Source organism: Lithobates pipiens, unplaced genomic scaffold (genome assembly GCF_037356315.1).
Source record: "Lithobates pipiens isolate NorthernLeopardFrog02 unplaced genomic scaffold, aLitPip1_a1.2 Scaffold_8, whole genome shotgun sequence".
Taxonomy (NCBI): Eukaryota; Metazoa; Chordata; class Amphibia; order Anura; family Ranidae; genus Lithobates; species Lithobates pipiens.
Genome location: NW_027507903.1, coordinates 414,229,158 through 414,242,824, shown reverse-complemented (window position 1 = coordinate 414,242,824; position 13,667 = coordinate 414,229,158). Strand labels below are relative to the sequence as shown.

General features: G+C 37.3%; 1 protein-coding gene across 1 annotated transcript in view; it reads right to left on the bottom strand.

The window, feature by feature from the left end:
* Positions 1-13,667, bottom strand: part of LOC143962191 (protocadherin gamma-B5-like) — a 293,876-nt gene that overhangs the window by 266,369 nt on the left and 13,840 nt on the right. The gene's annotated exons all lie outside the window — the stretch shown is intronic.

Below are 13,667 nucleotides of genomic sequence, written 5' to 3'. Positions count from 1 at the left end.
TCACATGGTGCTTTTGCACAATGCATTTTTGTATGCAGAAAACAGCACAACATTTTTCAGTACATAAAGGTGCCAGTAAGGGTTAAAGGCACCCTTGCACATTTTCTGTGCCGTACTGCCTTTTGTGTATGGCTGCATGTGGTTGTGGGAATGCATGTGATTTACACACACACACGCATTTATGTGAGCTTAACTGGACTCTGCAAAGCAAGAAATAAACACAAAAAGTTACAAAAAGTTATTTTATCAGTTATAGCTTCACTACTTCCTGTCCTTTTTTCCTTCAGAAAATCTCAGGAACTTGCAAAATCAAATGTCAGCCATGCAAAAACCACAAATAAGAATGGGATGGTAGAACACCCTCAAAAAAGACTACTCTTTAAAATATTTGCTGTCTGCAAAAGATCACCTGGATATACCACAAAAAAAAATGTGTATTTGAAATTACAATGTTAGAGTCCAGACTTCAACCCCACTCAGATACCAATCAGATTCACCAATTTTCCTTTGGGATTAATCAAAATATTCTGTTTTCTGTATGCTGTATTTTGTATATTTGTGTATAACTCAAAGAGAGCATTTCTGAAAGTAATCCCTGCCCAAAACAATTTACTGAAACAGTTTTTTTAAGTAGAAATGGTCTTAGGAATGGTCCTCCTAACCATTTTGAAAGTCTACTCAGTAGCTAAGGGACACTTAGCCCTTGTGCACACGGTCGGAGATTCCGTCAACCAAATCCATCGGATTTTGTCCGTTGGATTTTGTCCGACGGATTTTGTCCAAAACTGTTGTATACACACGGTTCGACAAAGTCGTCCGACGTGATGACGTTATTTTGTTACGACGGGACTACGTTCACGCTAGTAGCCAATAGCTTTGGTGTCGGAATTTGATCTGAGCATGCGTGGCACTTTGTCCGATCGGAATTCTCTACACATGATCGGAGTATGTCCGATCAGAGCATTTTGTCGGAAAATATTTCCGGCAAGTTGGAAAAGTTGGTCCAACAGATATTCCGATGGAAACAGTCCGATGCAGACCACACACAGTCGGAATATCCGACAAAACGCTCCGATCGGACACATTCCGACTGAATCTCCGATCGTGTGTACAAGGGCTAAGGTTATACCAGGTACTCTTCTTTTCCAGATGAGAATGTAAATGTTTAACCAGTATAGATATTATCATTGTTGCACATAGTTTAAAGCTGAACTCTATCTTTTTACATAGTTTGAGCCAGCTCGGCCCATATAAACGATGGCCCTCACTAACATGTGAGGCAGCTGGATATGCGCTATAAACTGTATGAAGCTGCCACTACATACAGAATACCGTACTGTGCTCTGGGTCTGAGTGAGAGTCTCAGCTCGAACTTGGAACACATTGCAGTATGTTGTATGTAGCCGCAGCTGCATACAGTTTATACCTCACACCCAGCGGCCTCACATGTTAGTGAGGGACATAATTAATTTGGGCCAAGCTGGACCAAACAAACTTCAATACAGTATGTCAAAAGATGGTGTTGAACTTTAAACTGATTGTGTATGTCTATTATTATTATTATTACTATATTCCATATAGTCAACTTGGTATTGAGTTATTCACTTTACAGTCAACAAAGAGGACAAGGGGGCACTCTTTACATCTAGAGGAAAAGAGATTTCATCTCCAAATAAGGAAAGGTTTCTTCACAGTAAGAGCTGTGAAAATGTGGAATAGACTCCCTGCAGATGTAGTTCTGGCCAGCTCAGTAGATTGCTTTAAGAAAGACATAGATTATTTCCTAAGTGTACATAATATAACTGGGTACTAACATTTATAGGTAAAGTTGATCCAGGGAAAATCCAATTGCCTCTTGGGGGATCAGGAAGGAATTTTTTCCCCTGCTTTAGCAAATTGGACCATGCTCTGATGGGGTCTTTTGCCTTCCTCTGGATCAACTGTGGGTATAGAATTGGGTATATGGGATTGTATGACATTATTTTTTTTTGTGGTTGAACTGGAAGGACTTGTGTCTTTTTTCAACCTAACTATGTAACTAGTATTATTATTATTATTATTATTATTATTATGATTATTACGTAGCTGAAGCTCAGACAGCATTTTAGAAGACTTTTATGAAAAAATGAAAAAAAAATTCAAAGAATTTTTATATAAAAAGATAAATAGATAAATAGATAGATAGATAGATAGATAGATAGATAGCAAGTGTACCAGACACATATCCAGGGGTAATAATACACTTGCTTGTAGGAAAAATGAAATATATAAAAACGTAAAACACAATATCTAATAACTTTTTCCACATACTTACTCCACATATCTAAATAGTCATAATATCTTACAAACGTAGTTATGATCAAATTTCCTGAAGACACAAATTGGGTTGCTTTTTTATTTACTTAATTCAGTTTTAGGGCCCTTTTACACCAAGTGCAGTGAGACTGCATTGGACAGCTATTTCAGCACAGTCCCATTGCAAGACAATGCAAAATATTTCTACAGACAAGTTCACACCATCATGTTGCTTTGCATTGCAATGTGTTAGCTGAAAAAAATAGTGCATTCAGTACTTTTTACAGCATAATGCAATCCTCCACCTCACACTGTGCTGTGCCCAATAAAACATAATGAAATATTACATTGTATTATTTCAACAATTTCTAAAAGAAAACAAGGTAAATACTGAAATGCACTAAGATTGGTGCAATGGGCACTGTTGTCACCCTACCACACATGAGAGACTGTGTTTAGCCAGCTGCTGGTGTTAATAGACCCTTAAATGCATTATACAGTACACAAATGTGCATTTACTATTTATAATCACAGAAACATAAAATTACACCTAAGTACATTTATCAGTCACTAAATTACTTTTATTGGCCAGCAGACACTATAAGTATTTATTTTTCTTGCAAAAATCTATAAAATACCTAAAATTACTTCATGGGCTACAGTCTGTATTACATTTAATACTTGTATTTTATTCACTGAGACAATTTCAGTAGATCAACATATGTGCAAATCAAAAATAAAACAGTTGTCCCAGCAAATTAGCCAATTTTGAAGGTCATTGGGGTAACATTCTAAATCCCTGGTCCTTAAAGCAAGGGTGGAATCACCAACTCCTATGTATTTACTCCAAAAGAATTTAGGTAAAGCCCATACTGTAGTTTCTTGTCTTAGCTGATAATCATATAATTTTCATTAATATAGCATTACAGTAGTTGCGTTAAGCCTTTCATCATGCTATGGGTTTCCTTGTGGTTAACAACTGTGCATTACCCAAGCAGGGCAAAGTGCCAGCGTCTCTTATAAGCACCCATTGCCCGCCAACCCATACTCATTTTCTTGCACATTCTACTTCCAGAAACACAAGAAGAAGAAAACAGAAGCCTCCGTAAAATTTAGAGGAATCCTTCCTTTGACAGGTCTCAGCAGAACAAGCATCTTCATTGGAAGATGTTTCTTTGTCTTTATCCAGTGAAAGCCTGGAATCTTTTGTTTCCCTGTATTGTCTCTCAGTGACAATGGTCACCTGACCAAATTGCGAGAGTTACTTTTCCCAGACACAGCATTAAAAAAAAGGTTACATTGGATAGTTGCCCTGCTCTATCCAAAAGTACAGAATAAATTTTTATACCATATGAATAAAAAGTATAATGTGGTGCAGTGCCCTAAATTAATCCTGTAATAAAAATGTATGTGTAAAAATTAAATATTTAAGTGACATACTGTATAATCCTTGAGTATATGAACAATACAACATTATTACTAATCAATATAATATATAAATACCTTCATGTACTATAAAAAAAAACATGCCCCTATTTATCATACTTATACAAATATCCCTATGCAAACCTTAAAATATATTGCTGTGTGAATATAAAAAATAAAAGAAAAAGAAAGAAAAGAAAGAAAGCATGAATACTAATGTACCAAAATAATTAGAATATATGAAGGTGGTACGGTCCGGTGACGTTGATTGTTTTGGTTCTGTCATCATCAGCAGTCTGTGGCATTAACGTCCTAACTGGGGGAGTGTCTGGAGAGAGAGGCTCGTTGTGGTTCCCAGGACTGTCTATCTAGAGTACCTGCAAAAGCGTTTTTGATCTCACATTAACACTGAGATCTCATGCTCTGGTAAGCGGCCCATACTATATATTGATGGAGGTGCTTTAGTGGAATTCTGGTCACACGATTTCTCATTGGTGTTACATTTTACTGCACGTTGGTTCGCTTAAAAAGAACAAACCTTTTTGGATTTATGTGGACTATTTGTTTCACTTTACATTTCATTTTTACACATTGTATGGAATTATAACTCAATTTATTCATCTATATTCATATATTTTAGTAGGGTTTTTTCATGTATTATTTATTTATTTATATTTATTTCATGTACATATGATAATATTTGGGTAGTAGAATTTAGGTTATCTTTTCACATATTAATTTATGGTGATAGATGTTTTTTGTGATATATCACATTTTTCACATATTATTTTTCATACTAATATCTATATATTTATGGTATATTTTTATTTGATTCACTTTGATCCTTTTATCAGTGTTGGGTTCTCATCAAAGGTAATATTGCTTTTTTCACATTCAATTTTTTGGGGTTATATTCTAATTATTTTTGTACACATTTAGCGCAGCTCCCCATTGTATACAAAGTTTGATTGTCGTTAGTATAACTATTTGAGTTGCCGCTTAGCAGGTAGTTTTCTTTGAATATCGCAGTTTCCCCCTTTTTTCCACGAATGTACCAAAACCTTAAGTTTGCTTGCTGTGATTCACATAAATAAATTTAAAAAAAAATGCTTTATTAATATGTGTGGATTACAGTACTTGTGAAATTGGCATGTATTATCAATGAGGACTATTTCACTTCTTAAGGCTTTTGTACCTTAGTATTTATGTTTTTGAGTTGGTATTTTGCACTGTGTATATTATATTCACACAGCAATATATGTTAAGGTTCGTGTGGGGATATTGGGATAGGTTTATGCATATGAAGGTATTATATATATATTATATTGATTAGCTCTACACTTTTATTGTTTATATATCCAAACATTGATTCAAAGGGCAGATCAACATACATAAGGACAAGCACTTGCCTCAACTAAAATATATTAGCCAGGTCACACACTCTTAAATTTTGTTATACTAAGATAAGTTGTTAGGCAACTGTTAGGTCGTTATTCCAAATGTCACAAGTGAGACAAAATATAGATATATCACTATTTATCTAGAGTATTATAAAATGTGAGTTTCCTAGGAGACAGCACTTAAAGTTTCAAAAACTCACCTGAATTTGACTGCTAGTTGGTAAAGCTGCCTTTAAACTTTCATTTCCAAGACCCGAATCATCAGCATCAATAAGATTATCCACAGGGACATTTTGATTAGTTTTCATGTATGTAAAATCACTTTCCCCAGAATCCAAAGCCACACAAACGTTGTAAGCGTAGGGAAGTGTTAGTGTTCCACTGGCATATTGAGACAACATCCTAGGATCAACTTGAGGATAAAAATTTGAACTGACTGGCCCATATACTGGAAATGGTTTAGACTTTCTACATTTAGATATAACAGCCAACATGACAGTTATGATAAATAGTAAAGAAATGACTGCTAAGGCAATTACCAAGTACAGCTGAAGATTGGACTGAGTCTCTTCGTCAAGGATGTGATTGACAAATTTAGGGGCTACCTGTTGGAAATTATTTGCAACAACAAGAGTGATGGTAACTGTAGCAGAGAGAGATGGAATCCCATTGTCCTTTACCATCACTACAAACTTGTGATTCAGTACATCCTTCTCTTGAAAAACATGTTGTGTTCGAATTTCACCTGTATGTTCATCAATGGTAAAGTAAAATGGTTCAGCTACTTGTATGAAATGATACGAGAGCCAAGCATTATGTCCAGAGTCTGCATCCACTGCAACCACCTTTGTTATTAATGATCCAGGCTCAGCACCAAAAGGGACCATCTCAAATCCCACTGATGCTCCATTCTCTGGGGATGGGTATAGGAGTTTTGGTGCATTGTCATTCTGATCTAGTACTTTGATAATTAATGTTGTGTTGCTGCTGAGAGATGGGTGTCCACTGTCTCTAGCTGCCACTTCTATTGAAAACTCCCTGTGCTGCTCATAATCAAATGATCTCTGGGCATAGATAACTCCAGTCTCTATATTAAGAGAAAAATAGGAAGTTAAAGGTAAATCTTGTGTATTTGTGTTGGAAATGGAATAAATAATTTTTGCATTGTCTCCAGTATCATCATCGAAAGCCTCTATACTGTGTATTGAGGCCCCTGGTAAATTGTTTTCTTGTACATAAGCAACATAAGTAGATTTCATAAACAGTGGTGGATTATCATTAACATCTGATATTTCCAGTATTATGGTTTTCTGACTAGAAAGTGAAGGAGATCCTCTGTCTGTAGCTATGATTTTAATGTTATAATTAGACACTTTCTCTCGATCCATATAACGTGTGGTCACAATTGTATAAAAGCTGTCGGATGACAAAATTAGACTAAAATGTGTTTCCTCTGTGAGCTTGCAGTCCACTTCTCCATTTTCTAATGAATCTTTATCATGGACTCTGATTAGTGCTATCACTGTTCCAGGTGCAGTATCCTCAGGAATGGGTGAAGAAAGGGATTTGATGGATATTTCTGGAGCATTGTCATTCTCATCTATGACATCTATCATTACCTTACAATGGGAAACAAGGCCTCCTCCATCCTTCGCTTGAACAGACAGTTCATAGTTTGTTGCCTCTTCAAAATCTAGTTTTTTGTTGATGTTAATGTCACCACTTTTGGAATGAATGCTAAAAAGGCCAGATGGATGAACATTTCCTGAAGTTTTGCTGAAGGAGTAAGTGATTAGCCCATTTGTACCAGCATCTCTGTCCATTGCATTTACATTGATTATAGTAGTATTTATCACACTATTCTCATTTACACTAACTTTATATTCCTCTTGGGAAAATATTGGGAAATTATCATTAGCATCAATAACAATGATTCGTATTACTGCTGTTCCAGATCTTACAGGGTTTCCTCCATCCAGAGCTGTTAAAATCAGTTCATGAACATTTTGTAATTCTTGATCCAGTGATTTCTCTAACACAAGCTCAGGAGATTGAAATCCATTGCTGCTAATCTTCTGATTTAATGTAAAATGTGAATTGTCACTGAGTTTATATGTCTGTACTGAATTATTACCAATATCCAGATCTTCTGCATTTTGTAATGCAAACCTTGTTCCTGGTGATGCTAGTTCAATAGTTTCTATAGTAAACTTATCAGGATAAAACATTGGAGGATTGTCATTAACGTCCTGAATTTCTATTTTCACTTTAAAAACATTAATTGGATTTTCAACCACAGCATCAAAGGTTAGGAAGCAGGTAGGTGCTGCCCCACACAGTGTCTCTCTATCTATCCTGTCCTTCACATACAGATTTCCATTATCTACATTCACATACAAATATTTCTCTGATATATGTGATATAATTTGCAGCTTTCTTGATGAGAGCTGTTTAATATCTAATCCCAGGTCTTTTGCAATATTTGCTATAACAGAGTCTTTTTTCATTTCTTCTACAATAGAATAATGAATCTGACCTGAGACTGAATGACACAGCCAGGAAAAAAAGAAGGAAATAATTACTTGCCATTTTATTTCTTTGTATGTCTGTGAATGGTACTTCATCTTATCCATGTTCAGCATTTTCCAAAAGTGTTCTTTTGGATATTTCTCATTTGTAACCCACAGAGAAAAAGGTAGGTATTTTCTGTGAAAATAATAAAAAGGCTAAGCTGCTCAGAGAGAATCCAGAAAATGGCTGTGCCTCTTCATGCAGATCTGCAGTGTGTGTGAATGATGAAAATACCAGTGGATCTCCAGTTCTGTATTCTTCTCCTTATTGGTCAAACAGCGGCGCTCTGAGGTGGAATCGGGGAACTGCAACACTGACGTGCTTCAGTATACAGTGTTATTTAATCTTTCTGTTTTTTTAGTTTTTGCATTGGTATATTTCCAATTGTAGTCAGTTATAATATGACATTCTATATTTTTGGGGATTTTTAAGTACAATTAGGTATTAGGATTTAAATTAAAAATATATAAATGTAGCACAAATAAATTACTTGTATGTTTATGCTTGCAATAGAAATAATGAAGGGCTAAAATGTGAAAAACTTGAGTAAAACAGTATGTAATATGTTATAGGTAATAATGGAATACTACGCACATGTTTCAAACTTTTATTGAAGTCCAGCTCCAGTGAAAGCTTTTTTAGTATTGGCTCCTGCTTTCCTTGAAACCCGAACCTTTGATCCCCATCCCTGCTACCCTATTCTATTTATCTAGGATGCATGACTATGCCTGCCCTTTCCTCAATTCATAGAAGTTATATTATAGCATCTGGGAATAAAACAATGATCAATGAATGCCTTTTAAACTTTTTTTTATCTGTCCCTCCTTAGGCAAGGGGATGAAGATTTCAAGTAGATCAAGAACCAGCAGCACATAGGACACCTCAGAATGAAGTGGAACTAAAGTCCCTTTAACAGTCGAACATCCCTCGCTGGCATCTTCTACCTGCCTTCTTCCAGGTGCCGGACTACAGCCATCCTCATTGGCTGTTGTGGGATGAAGTCACTCCTACACATACAGTAGGCAGATGCTGTGTTGGAATGTAAACTGAGCTGTGCTTGTGCAGCTCAGTGTACATTCCAAAGAATACTGTGAGTGGCAGGTAGGTTTATTTTATTATAAATAATAATATTATTATAAAATAATATCACAATCTGGGACTTTAGAGTTGCTTTTATAGTGAATAATGCCCCTTGTGATGACTTTTGTTTTCTTCTGTTTTGACCAAACTTGAGCTTTAAGTGGGAAAAACCTAAGCCTTGTTACAAGTATGTTCTAGTGTATTCATGATAATGTTTATATTTACATGTTTTTTTATTTTTATACTTTTCTATTAGCATATTATCTGATGATCAGGTATGCTACAATGTGCAACCTATAGAATCATATTCTAGTACAACAATTGAGTACATGCTTAACAATATGTACAATAGGTAATTATTGTAGGAGTTAAAAACCTATCTTAACATATTTTAAATCTTAAAGTGATTGTAATGTCAGAGGGTTTTCTATGCATTACGATAAAAAGTCTTCTGTGTGCAGCAGCTCCCCTTGGCTCCCCTGATACTTTCCTGAGCCCCATCTCTTTCTAAAACTCTTATTGGCTGAGACACAGCCGCAGGGCCATTGGCTCTCACTGTTGTCAATCAAAGTCAGTCAGCCATTCAGGAGAAGAATTGGATGGGGCTGGGTTGGGGATTCATTTCTGAATGGATACACGGAGCTGTGGCTTGGCTCTGTGCCCCCATAGCAAGCTGCTTGCTGTGGGGGAACTCGACAGGATGGAGGGGCCAGGAGCACAGAAGAGGGGCCCGAGAAGAGGAGGATCTGGGCTGCTCTGTGCAAATCCACTGCACAGGGCAGGTAAGTATAATATGTTTGTTATTTTTATAGAAAAAAATAGATTTTACAATGACTTTAATGTCAGCAATTAAATATTACTTAAAAACCAGCATGTTTCATACATCCTTTTTTTGTAAAGCAATGTTTAGTTGCATAATTTTCTTAGACAGTTATATTTTCTAATGATAATCTGTACTCAAGTAAAGTTACTGTGGCGCCCCACTACTAGCCCCTCTGTTTTGTTGCGGTATTGAGACTGAGATAGCACTATCCATGAATAGCTTTTCTGGTTAAGGTTAGGTTTTGCTTTGAGCACCAAGTAGGTGAGACAATATGCCACAAGCTCACCATGTAAAAACATTACCAATACGTATTTTCTTCACTTGGAGTAGGTTATTTATATTTACTGTATGTTCCAGTTACCATTGCTTAAAGCTTACTAACTGTATTTTGCAAGGCAAGAAACAAATACAAAAAAAAGATAAAAAACATACTTTTTTAATCAACAAACTAATTTATCAGATATATGATGTTTCTTCAAAATGATGCCATGATTAGATAGGGCCCCTTTCACATTGGCAGCAGTTTGTAAAATTCCCCTTTGAAATGTGATTTGTGATGGGTCACTTTTCAGAGGGAGATAAGGCAGTGGCTTCCAGGCACTTAAAAGCTAAATCTGGTGCCTCCTGCATATGTTTTTTTTTAAATCCCTATGGGGATTTTGCATTAGAATACTGCACGACGTAGTCAAATGTGCCTAAACTTTGATGCTTTAATTCACAGCCATGGCATGTGTACAGATCTCTTTGGCTACCACTTGTTGGTGGGTGGTTAGGAAGCAATAAATATGTGGATCATCCCCCTGTTTCTACCACCCTTCTAGTCACCCAGGTGAAAGAGATCTAACAGTCTAGCTTTCTAAGAAAATAAGGCAGTGGCTTCCAGGCACTTAAAAGCTAAATCTGGTGCCTCCTGCATATGTTTTTTTTAAAATCCCTATGGGGATTTTGCATTAGAATACTGCACGACGTAGTCAAATGTGCCTAAACTTTGATGCTTTAATTCACAGCCATGGCATGTGTACAGATCTCTTTGGCTACCACTTGTTGGTGGGTGGTTAGGAAGCAATAAATATGTGGATCATCCCCCTGTTTCTACCACCCTTCTAGCCACCCAGGTGAAAGTGATCTAACAGTCTAGCTTTCTAAGAAAATAAGAAAATATATACAGTATAGTTTTTTCATTTTCATGCTAATACATAGTTATATATACATTCATAGTAGGTAAGGTTGAATAAAGACAATAGTATATCCAGTTCAATGTGTGTAGGTGCACGTGTCAATGTCTATAATTATTTCCCATATCCCTGAATGTTGTGTTTTTTAAGATACATATCCACTACTAACATGTATGGTGGAAAAAGCATTGCACTGTTTGTCTACTACTTCCTGTGTTTATTATTCCTTTAGAAAATCTCACAAACTTGCTAAATCAAATGTCCCTCATGCAAAACAAGAATGGTAGTTATGGAAGGACACCATGAAAGAAGCCATTGCTCTTTAGAAAATGCCGCTGCCTGCAAAAGATTGCCTGGATAAACCACAAAAGAGAATATGTATTTGGAATGGCCATGTCAGAGTCTAGACCTCTACCGCATTGAGCTACTTTTGCATAACCTAAAGCAAGCTGTTCATGCAAAGAAGTCAAGGACTACACAACTAATTGAAACCATTTTTAAAGTGTATGTACAGTTTTGCAGCCAAATTGGGATAATACCTACTATATATTTAAACAATAAAAAAGCTTACCTTTTTAACACGTTGTACTTGCTCAAACTAGATACATATTTTCCCCCTACGTAATCTTAAGAAGGGGACTGTGCATTTAGTTAAATAACTAAACCTGGCTGCACTGTGCTGACAGATCTCACTATCAGTTGTAAATTTATTTTACCATTGTTTGCCACAGAGGTTGATTATGAAATGTATGACAATAAGTGGAAACCTATTCTGACCCACTTTGTTCCTCTGAAATTGTTCAGAATAGCTTGGGTTCACGTGTACCTTAGAAACAACTAGAAAGGTAAGAAATATATGTAGTAAGGGTTTCCAAAATTGTATTGAAAGTGGAATACATTTTAAAGAGAAATGGTTCCTCCTAACCATTGGACAAATCTGTCTAGTAGTTATGAGCTTAGTTTCAGCTGAGCCCGGAAGTAAGCTTTCATTCCTTGGCCAACCAGCTCTCAGTGTGAAATTAACAGCCCTGCAGCTGCACGTTGAGATGCATGTGACATCATTGACCACATGGCCACATGGCCTCTCCATAGTTAATTGGCCAGGCACTGACAGCTGCCTTCCAACGTTCCACCAAACCTGGAACTATTACTATGACTTAGCTGGAAATCAAACAGCATTTTAGGATGCATTCATAGTCATTTAAATTGGTTTTATGTGGATGGATAGATAGCAAGACAGCAACTATACATTTGTGTATGTGTGTAAGGCCGCGTACACACGGGCGGATTGTCTGTCCAACTTAGTCCGCTGAACCGTGTTTCAGCGGACAATCCGCTCGTGTGTGGGCTTCAGCTGACTTTTTCAGCGGACTGTCTGACGAACAAAGTCTTACGGAATTTCCGTAATTTTGTCCGTTCAAACTTGGTTTTGTCCGTTCAAACTTGGTTTTGTCCGTCCAAACTTGGTTTCAGCGGACAGTCCGCTCGTGTGTAGGCAAGTTGGACGGACTAAGTATGGCGCATGCTCAGAAAGGATTTACACGGCCGAAGGTTGCATTGCAGTGTATAGGACGTAGTTTTTCTAGTCCCGTCGTACGTGCTGTACACGTCATCGCGCACGCTTTCAGCGGACTGTCTGCTCATCGCGTGTGGTCAAGTCCGTTCATTCAAATTTTGAACGGACTGTCTGTCGGATTGTCTGACGAACTTAGTTGGGCAGACAATCCGCCCGTGTGTACGCGGCCTAAGGGAAAAAAATGAAAAAAACTGAAGATGTCACATACACACTCAATGTATCTAAACAGTCATAGTATCCTGCAAAAACATTGTTATGATCAAATACACAGTCACACATCTTGGTTGGCATGTCTACTTATATAGATAATTTTAAATGTATTATTTTGTACACAAACATTTATTTACTATTTATAACCACAAAAATAAAATAAAATGACACCTAAATGCAATTACCAGTCACTAAACCGCATTTATAGGTTGGCAGAAGATGTAATTACATTATTTTTCTATTATAAAAATACAAGAAAAAACGTATACAAAACTAAAACAACTATTACATCACAAGTGGAAGCCTCATTAGAACGTAGATGAATAATTCCAATTTTCAGCAGAACAAGTGTCCACTGTCTACTGGAAGATTCTCCTTTTACCCTGCTCCCCTGAGAGCCTAAAATGTTGTATTCCCCTGCACTGTCCTTTAGTGATCATGGACACTTAAAGGGGTTGTAAAGTAAAAAAATTTATTTTTTTTAAATAACAAACATGTCATACTTACCTCCACTGTGCAGCTCGTTTTGCACAGAGTGGCCCGAACCTGCTCTTCTGGGGTCCCTCGGCGGCTGTCTCTGCTTCCTCCCGCAGGTGCTTCTCACGTTAATGCGAGCTCCCTCGCATTGGTGAGAAGCACTGCGGGCGCGCTCCCGTGATACAGCCGGCGGCTATAGCCGCTCGCTGTATCACAAGGCCCCGCCCCCGGCGCGCTGCATCATTGGATGTGATTGACAGCAGCACGAGCCAATGGCTGCGCTGCTTTCAATCCATCCACTCCAGCCAATCAGCGGCCAGGCTGAGCGGCGAAGAGGACGGCGGGGGCAAGCGCGGGATTTTCGAGGGGTCAGGTAAGTAAAACGGGGGGACTGGGGGCGCCGGCAGTGTGAGATGTTTTTTCACCTTAATGCATAGAATGCATTAAGGTGAAAAAACATTTACCTTTACAACCCCTTTAAGCAAATCCAAACCTACAGAATCAATGGTAGCAGTCCCATGTTAAGATTTTCAGTTACCAGTGGAAGCTGGAACTGGTCACTAGGGAAGGTAAAATTATCTATGATGGGGGATTGCTACTGGCTTTCTCTAAAAAAAAAAAGGGCTGGTGTATTT